The sequence below is a fragment of the Gorilla gorilla genome, chromosome 19, assembly GCF_029281585.2.
Source record: "Gorilla gorilla gorilla isolate KB3781 chromosome 19, NHGRI_mGorGor1-v2.1_pri, whole genome shotgun sequence".
NCBI classification, from domain to species: Eukaryota; Metazoa; Chordata; class Mammalia; order Primates; family Hominidae; genus Gorilla; species Gorilla gorilla.
In genome coordinates, this window is record NC_073243.2 from 78,127,947 (window position 1) to 78,136,704 (window position 8,758).

Sequence of the window (8,758 nt, forward strand, 5' to 3'; positions counted from 1 at the left end):
CAGAGAGCAAGACCCTGTCTAAAAAAAAAAAAAAAAAAAGATTGGAGAGAAAGAATTTCTTTGGAGAGAGTGGTTAACGTGCCGTACTTACAAGAGAACTATCTAAAAAGCTTGACAAAGGTCCCCTGTCCTAGCCTACTACAGTTTGAAAAATCCCCAGGGCAAAACCACAGTTGGTGATGCCTTTCAGCTGGCTTTAAAAAGGAGGCTAGGATCCAGAATATATAAATAACTCTAACAATTCGACAACCAAAGCACAAAATACGCAGTTTAAAAATAGGCAAAAGGGGATAACCAAAGCAATCTTAGACAAAAAGAACAAAGCTAGAGGCATCACACTACCCAAATTCAAACTATAAGGCTACAGAAGTTAAAATAGCATGGCACTGGCACAAAAACAGGTGCATAGACCAATGGATAGAGAACCCACAAATAAAGCCACACATCTACAACCATATGATCTCCGACAAAGTTGACAATAACAAGCAATGTGAAAGGAACTCCCTATTCAATAAATGGTGCTGGGATAACTGACTAGCCATTTGCAGAAGAATCAAACTGGATTCCTGCCTTTCACCATACACAAAAATTAACACACGATGGATTGAAGTCTTAAATGTAAGACCTAAAACTTTACAAATTCTAGAAGAAAACCTAGGAAATACTATTCTGGACATTGGCCTTGACAAAAAGTTTATAATGAAGTGCCCAAAAGCAATTGCAACAAAAAAATTGACAAGTGGAACCTAATTAAAATAAAGAATTTCTGCATAGCAAAACAAACAAACAAACCAACAAACAAAAACTATCAACAGACTAAACAGCCAACCTACAGAATGGGAGAAAATATTTGCAAACTATGCATCCAACAAAGGTCTGATATCCAGAATCTATAAGGAACTTAATTCAACAAGCAAAAAACAAGCAACCTCATTAAAAAATGGTCAAAGGACATGAACAGACCTTTCTCAAAATATGATATACATGCAGCCAACAAATACATGAAAAAATGCTCAACATCACTAATCATTAAAGAAATACAAATCAAAACCACAATTAGATACCATCTCACATCACTCAGAATGGCTATTAAAAAGTCAAAAAATGACAGATGTTGCCAAGGTTGCATAGAAAAAGGAATGCTTATACACTGTTGCTGGGAATGTAAATCAGTTCAGTCCCCATGGAAAAGGGTTTGGAGATTTCTCAACTTAAAACAGGACTACCATTCAACTCGGCAATCCTATTACTGGGTATATACCCAAAGGAAAGTAAGTCATTCTACCAAAAAGACATGTGCACTCATAAGTTTATCACAGCACTTTCACCATAGCAAAGACAAGGAATCGACCTAGGTGCCAATGAATGGTGGACTAGATAAAGAAAATGTGGTACATATACACCATGGAATACTACACAGCCATAAAAAAGAATGAAATCACATCCATTGCAGTAACATGGATGCAGGTGGAGGCCATCATCCTAAGTGAATTAATGCAGGAACAGAAAACCAAACACCACATGTTCTAACTTATAAGTGGGCGCTAAATATTGAGCACACAAAGACATAAGAAGGGAACAATGACACTGGGGACAGAGTGAGATCTTGTCTCAAAATTAATTTATTTTTATTTTTTTTGAGACAAGATTTCACTCTGTCACCCAGGTTGGAGTACAGTGGCACAATCACAGCTCAATGCAGCCTCAATTTCCAGGGCTCAAGTGATCCTCCCAACTCAGCCTCCTGAGTAGCTGGGATTACAGGCATGTGCCACCACACCTGGCTAAATTAAAAAAAAAACAATTTTTTTTTTTGTAGAGTTGGAGTCTCACTAAGTTGCCCTGGCTGTTCTCAAATTCTTGGACAAAAGCGATCCTCCTTCCCTGGCCTCCCAAATTGCTGGGATCATAGGCATGAGCTGCCTTGACCACTGACACTGGGGGCTACTAGAAAAGGGAGGATGGAAGAAGGGCGAGGGTTGAAAAACTACCTATGCTCACTAGCTGGGTGATGGGATCATTTGTACACCAAACCTCAGTGACACACAATTTACCCATGTAACAAACCTGGACATGTACCCCCTGATCAAAAATAGAAGTTGAAAAAAAATGGGCAAAGGATTTGAATAGACTTTCTCTAAAGAAGATACACAAGTGACTAATAAGTACATGAACAGCTGCTCAACATCATCCGGTAGTTTAGGAAAATGGAAATCAAAGCCTCAGTGAAATACTATTTCATGCTCGCTAGATGGGTAAAATAACAAACAGACAAAATAGGAAGCGCTGGCCAGGATATGGAGAAATCAGAGACCCTCATACACTGCTGATGGGATTGTAAAACAGTGCAGCCACTTTGGAAAACAGTTTGGCAGTTCCTCAAAAATTTAAACACAGAGTCACCTTATGACCAGGCAATTGTGCTCCTATGTATATGCCCAAGAGAAATGAAAACATATGTCCATACAAAAACTTGCACATGAATGCTTATAGAAACATTATTCATAATAGCCAACAAATGGAAACAACCCAAATGTCCATCAATAAACAAACATAAATAAACAAAATGTGGTATCTCCAAACAATGGAATATTTTCAGTCATAAAAAGGAATGATATACTGATTCATGCTACAATGTGGATGAACCTTGAAAACATAATGCTAAGTTAAAGAAGGCAGACACAAAAGACCACATCTTGTACAGTTCCACTTATGTGAAATGTCCAGAATAAGAAAATTCATAGCAACAGGAAGTAGATTGGCGGTTTCCAGAGGTTAGAAGAAGGAGGGAATGCAGAATGATTGCTAATGGGTCAGGGGTTTCTTTTTGGAGTGATGAAAATATTTGAAATTAGAGAGAGGGGATGGTTACGCAACCTTGTGAATATGTTAACACCCATGGAATGTGCTGCAGTGGCGAATTTTATGATACGTGCATTATATGTCAATAAAGTTGTCATTGAAAAAAAAAAGGTTGCGAGGCTGCCTTAGAAGCAGCTGCACTCCCCAAGCAGTGGGTCTAAGGTGCTTATTTTCTGGGACCAGAGGTGAAACCTGATGTATGAATTCTGACCTGGCATCATTTAAAAAGAGATTTTGCCTGGCACTGTGGGATGTGACTATAGTCCCAGCTACTTGGGAGGCTGAGGCGGGAGGATTACTTGAGCCCAGCTATGATCACGCCTATGAATAGCCACTGCACTCCAACTTAGGCAACATAGCAAGACCCTGTCTTTAAAAGAGAGAAAAAGAGATCTTGCCCAAGAGGACTGCCTGAGAGTATGATGGGACACAACAGAGAGACAGTCCGTGTGGAGACGGCCACCCCATGCTAAGGTTGCCAAGGGTGATGAATGACAAACCAAAGCAGAGGCCATCCCCCAACTCCAAGTGAAGAGGAGCAGTCAGACAGCTTCCTGGCCAGCCCATCGGAGTAACCAGGAGAGAAGCATCAGCTCAAATCATTTGACATGTTCAGAGAAACTCCAAGCCTGGAGGGTCAGAAGTCCCAGAAAGTGCGGGCTGTGGAGGAGAGGCTCCCAGAGGAAAAAGAGAAGCAGACAATCACCCTCTCCATGACTGCATGCTTCTGCCTTGAGCAGGCCATGCTGAGGCAAGTTGACATAAAGTCAAGAGTTCCGATGATTATACTGCATGAGACATATTAATTTATAACATTAGTTTTTCTTGTGGCTGAAAGCAATCAGAATATTTTCTTTCTTATCTTTTTTTTTTGAGATGGAGTTTTGCTCTTGTTACCCAGGCTGGAGTGCAATGGCGCGATCTCTGCTCACTGCAACCTCCACCTCCCAGGCTCAGATGATTTTCCTGCCCCAGCCTCCCGACTAGCTGGGATTACAGGTACGAGCCACCATGCCTGGCTAATTTTTGTATTTTTAGTAGAGACGGGGTTTCACCATCTTGGCCAGGCTGGTCCTGAACTCTTGGCCTTAAGTGATCTGCCTGCCCTGGCCTCCCAAAGTGCTGGGATTACAGGAGTGAGCCACCACGCCCGGCCGCGATCGGAATATTTTTTAACTCTTAGAATTAATGAAAAACTATGGGGTTTGCCCAGGTTTCATACATACATGGGTAAGAACTAGCACCACGGAACATCCATCCGGTGCCTATTCCTCAACACAGATGTAATCCGAATAAATCACTACAGAGAGCGGTAAGTCCTATGATGAAATAATAGTTCAGATGAGAGATGAAGATGTGAAATCAAGTATATGGGGGAAAAGGGGAAAACGTAGGTTTAAAAATCGACGAATTTGGCCAGGCATAGTGGCTCATGGGAGCCTGAGGCGGGAGGATTGTTTAAGCTTAGGAGTTTGAGGCCAGCCTGGGCACAGGGCAAAACCCCGTCTCTACAAAAAATACAAAAAATAGCCAGTTGTGGGAGAGTTAGCGGCCTCCGGTGTGGGATGGCCACGGAGCCGGGCCGGAGACATGGCCCGGGGGCCCGGCCAGCTAGGCAGGCCTCGCCCCAATACGGTCGCCATGCCCAAGAGAGGAAAGCGACTCAAGTTCCGGGCCCACGACGCCTGCTCTGGACAAGTGACTGAGGTGGATTACGCCAACTCGGATCCAGCGGTCGTGATGGTCTGGATGAGTCAAGAAAGCCTTAGCCAACGCTGTTCAGCAGGAAGTAAAATCTCTTTGTGGCTTGGAAGCCTCTCAGGTTCCTGCAGAGGAAGCTCTTTCTGGGGCTGGTGAGCCCTGTGACATCATCGACAGCGGGGATGAGACGGATGCCCAGGAGGAAAGCATCCGTGAGAGAACTGTCTCCAGAAAAAAGAAAAGCGAGAGGCACAAAGAAGAACTGGACGGGGCTGGAGGAGAAGAGTATCCCATGGATATTTGGCTATTGCTGGCCTCCTATATCCGTCCTGAGGACGTTGTGAATTTTTCCCTGATTTGTAAGAATGCTTGGACTGTCACTTGCACTGCTGCCTTTTGGACCAGGTTGTACCGAAGGCACTACACGCTGGATGCTTTCCTGCCTTTGCGTCTGCGACCAGAGTCAATGGAGAAGCTGCGCTGTCTCCGGGCTTGTGTGATCCGATCTCTGTACCATATATGTATGTATGAGCCATTTGCTGCTCGAATCTCCAAGAATCCAAGCACCCCCAGCACATTAAAGAATTCCAAATGCTTACTCTTCTGGTGCAGAAAGATTGTTGGGAACAGACAGGAACCAATGTGGAAATTCAACTTCAAGTTAAAAAAACAGGTTAAAGAGCAAGTGTACAGGAGGATTGCAGCCCCCCGTTCAGTACAAAGATGTTCATACCAATCCACACCGGGACTGCTGCCTACTGCAGGCCACCACCCTCAATTTCATCTTTATTCCGATTGTCATGAGAATGATATTTACTCTCTTTAATATCAATGTGAGCATGGACATGCGGCATCATTGAGTGAGACTGGTGTTCCAAGATTCCCCTGTCCATGGTGGCCGGAAACTGTGCAGTGAACAGGGTGTGCAAGTCATCCTGGACCCAGTGCACAGCTTTCGGCTCTTTGACCGATGGCACCTTTAGTACCCATTCTCCCTGAGAGCATAGTTACTGCTTCCCATCCCTTGGGGCAGCCCCGATTCTAGTCCATTAGTAATCAGATTCCAGTTTGGACAGGGCGGCTGGATTATATATCTGGTTAGTAATGTACATGCTCTTCAGGTTCTAGGGCTCCTGTTAGTGGAGGGAGAAATGTTGAATCAAGAGGAAAAACAACTACTATGATTTATAAACATATTTTAATGTAAAAATTTGCTTAAAAAAATAGCCAGTTGTGGTGGCGTGTGCCTGTAGTCCCAGCTACTTGGGAGGCTGAGGTGGGAGGATTGTTTGAGTCTGGGAGGACCAGGCTGCAGTGAGCTGAGATTGCCCCAGTGTACTCTGGCCTAGGCAGCAGAGTGAGATCCTGTCTCAAAGAAAGAAAGAAAAAAATGGAAAAATTTGAGCAGCAGATTAGATGTGGGAAGTAACAAAGAAGGAGACATCAGAGATGACTTTAAGTGTTCTAATTTGGGAGATCAGGTGACTGATTGTCATTAACAGCTGAAGGAAGGAGGGAGAAGCAGATATTGGTGGAGGAAAGGAAGATACAAAGTTTTTTTTTTTTTTTTTTTTGAGACGGAGTCTCGCTCTGTTGCCCAGACTGGAGTGCAGTGGCGCGATCTAAGCTCACTGCAAGCTCCACCTCCCGGATTCACAACATTCTCCTGCCTCAGCCTCCTGAGTAGCTGGGACTACAGGCACCCGCCACCACGCCTGGCTAATTTTTTGTACTTTTAGTAGAGACGGGGTTTCACTGTATTAGCTAGGATGGTCTCGATCTCCTGAACTTGTGATCCGCCTGCCTTGGCCTCCTAAAGTGCTGGGATTACAGGCATGAGCCACTGCGCCCGGCCCCTCACAGTTTTGTTTTGGACATGCTGAGTTTGAGGTGCATGTGTCACAGAAGGGTCAGAAGCCAGGAAACAGTTGGAAGTGCAGCCTAGAGCTCAGGTGACAATTCGGGTGGAATAGATTTTTAAATTTTCAGGACATTGGCCAGGTGTGGTGGCTCACGCCTGTAATCTCAGCACTTTGGGAGGCTGAGGCAAGCGGATCACCTGAGGTCAGGAGTTTGAAACCAGCCTGGCCAACATGACGAAACCCCGACTCTCCTAAATATACAAAAATTAGCTGGGTGCGGTGGTGGTCACCTGCAATCCCAGCTACTCGGGAGGCTGAGGCAGGCGAATTGCTTCAACCTGGGAGATGGAAGTCGCAGTGAGCCGAGATTGAGCCACTGCACTCCAGCCTGGGCAACAGAACAAGACTCTGTCTCAAGAAGATAAATAAATAAACAAACAAATAAATAAATTTGCAGGACATGGATAGCAAGGGAAGCACAAAGCTAGATAAAATCACATAGGGAGAAAGAGCATAGGGTGAGAAAAGGGCTTGAGAATGAATCAACATTTAATGGTTAGTGGAAGGTGCCAAGGCAACTATAAAGGAGAAGGTAGAAAGATCTAGAGAAAAAGAGAACATGTAATCACACAATCAGTACAAGAAATGAGTGAGGATGTCTGAGCCACACAACCACTCCTTTCAGTAGTACAAACAAAATAAATATTGGTGATGGCGGATCCAATAGTAATAAGGTGCTGTTTTTCATAACATGTTAGCTAACACTCTTGACCAACTGATAAGGAATGTTGCCTGAGCAAATGGTGAACTTGCAGCTTACCTTTGCCTGGTGATTCCTTGAAATGTGTGACTTGAACTTGCAAGGTAATTGGATCGGGTTCGGCTTTGGACCATGGTTCGGAATGAAGTGAACTGTTGACTTCTGGATCATTTATAAGATCCCAAATACCTTAACATGGTGCAGAAGGCCCTTCCCGCTGTGGCCCCTGACCCTTTTCTAATCTTATCTCTCACTGTTTCCCTTGCTCATCCTACCCTTCGAGCAATCCAATTACTCGAATATGCCAAGTGCTCCCTCACACCTGCATGGCTTTCACTATGCTGTTTCTTCAGCTTGGAATACCAGTCTCTGGTCTAAAACCCTTTGCCAACTTCCCCTAGTCTTGGAATCATTTCAAATCAAATTGTGCGCAACACTATCTTTACCTACTGATGAAGGGAAACAACCTCACAATAGAGCTTCACACTACTTAAACTCCCCGTGAGAGAAAGAGTTAAAATCTTAGCGAAACCCCAGCTTTTTACAATTTTGCTGGACACTGTGTCCCATTTGATATGCATGCTATCAGCCCATTTGACTGAAGCCAGATTTTTTTTTTTTGAGATGGAGTCTGGCTCTGTCACCCAGGCTGGAGTGCAATGGCGTGATCTCAACTCACTGCAACCTCCACCTCCCGGGTTCAAGTGATTCTCGTGCCTCAGCCTCCTGAGTAGTTGGGATTACAGGTGCGCGCCACCACTCCCAGCTGATTTTTTTGTGTTTTTAGTAGAGACGGGGTTTTGCCATGTTGCCCTGGCTGGTCTTGAACTCCTGACCTCAGGTGATCCACCCACCTTGGCCTCCCAAGGTGCTGGGATTACAAGCGTGAGTCACCATGTCCCACCCGAAGCCAGACTTCTGAACTTACTCACTTATAATCATGTTTCTCCCTCTTTGTGAAATAACATGAAATTCTTCTCCACGCCGGGCGCGGTGGCTCACGCCTGTAATCCCCGCATTTTGGGAAGCCAAGGCGGGCGGATCACGAGGTCAGGAGATCGAGACCATCCTGTCTAACACGGTGAAACCCCGTCTCTACTAAAAATACAAAAAATTAGCCAGGTGTGGTGGTGGGCGCCTGTAGTCCCAGCTACTAGGAGGCTGAGGCAGGAGAATGGCATGAACCTGGGAGGCGGAGCTTGCAGTGAGCTGAGATCGTGCCATTGCACTCCAGCCTGGGCAATAGAGGGAGACTCTGTCAAAAAAAAAAAAAAAAAAAAAAAGAAATCCTTCTTCCCTACCTCAGTTTCACGAAAACCTTCCCCTTCTTCACCTGTATATCACAAAATCCCTCCTCCCCTGAGTGTCACAAGACAGTTCTCAGCCAGGATTTTTTTTTTTTTTTGGTCAGCCAGGAATGAAAAAAAAAAAAAAAAAAAAAGAAGTAAAAGAATGCTTGTCACATGACCTCTGTTGTTTCTTCCTTAAAATTCATAACCTCAGTCTAATCATGAGAAAACATCAGAAAAATCCAAATTGAGAAATAGTCTACAAAATACCTGGCACTCTTCAA

At 44.3% G+C, this 8,758-nt stretch overlaps 1 pseudogene; it reads left to right on the forward strand.

Moving 5' to 3' along the window:
- Positions 1–4,452: 4,452 nt before the first annotated feature.
- LOC101125077 (transmembrane protein 183A-like) lies at positions 4,453–5,570 on the forward strand (annotated as a pseudogene).
- Positions 5,571–8,758: the final 3,188 nt, after the last annotated feature.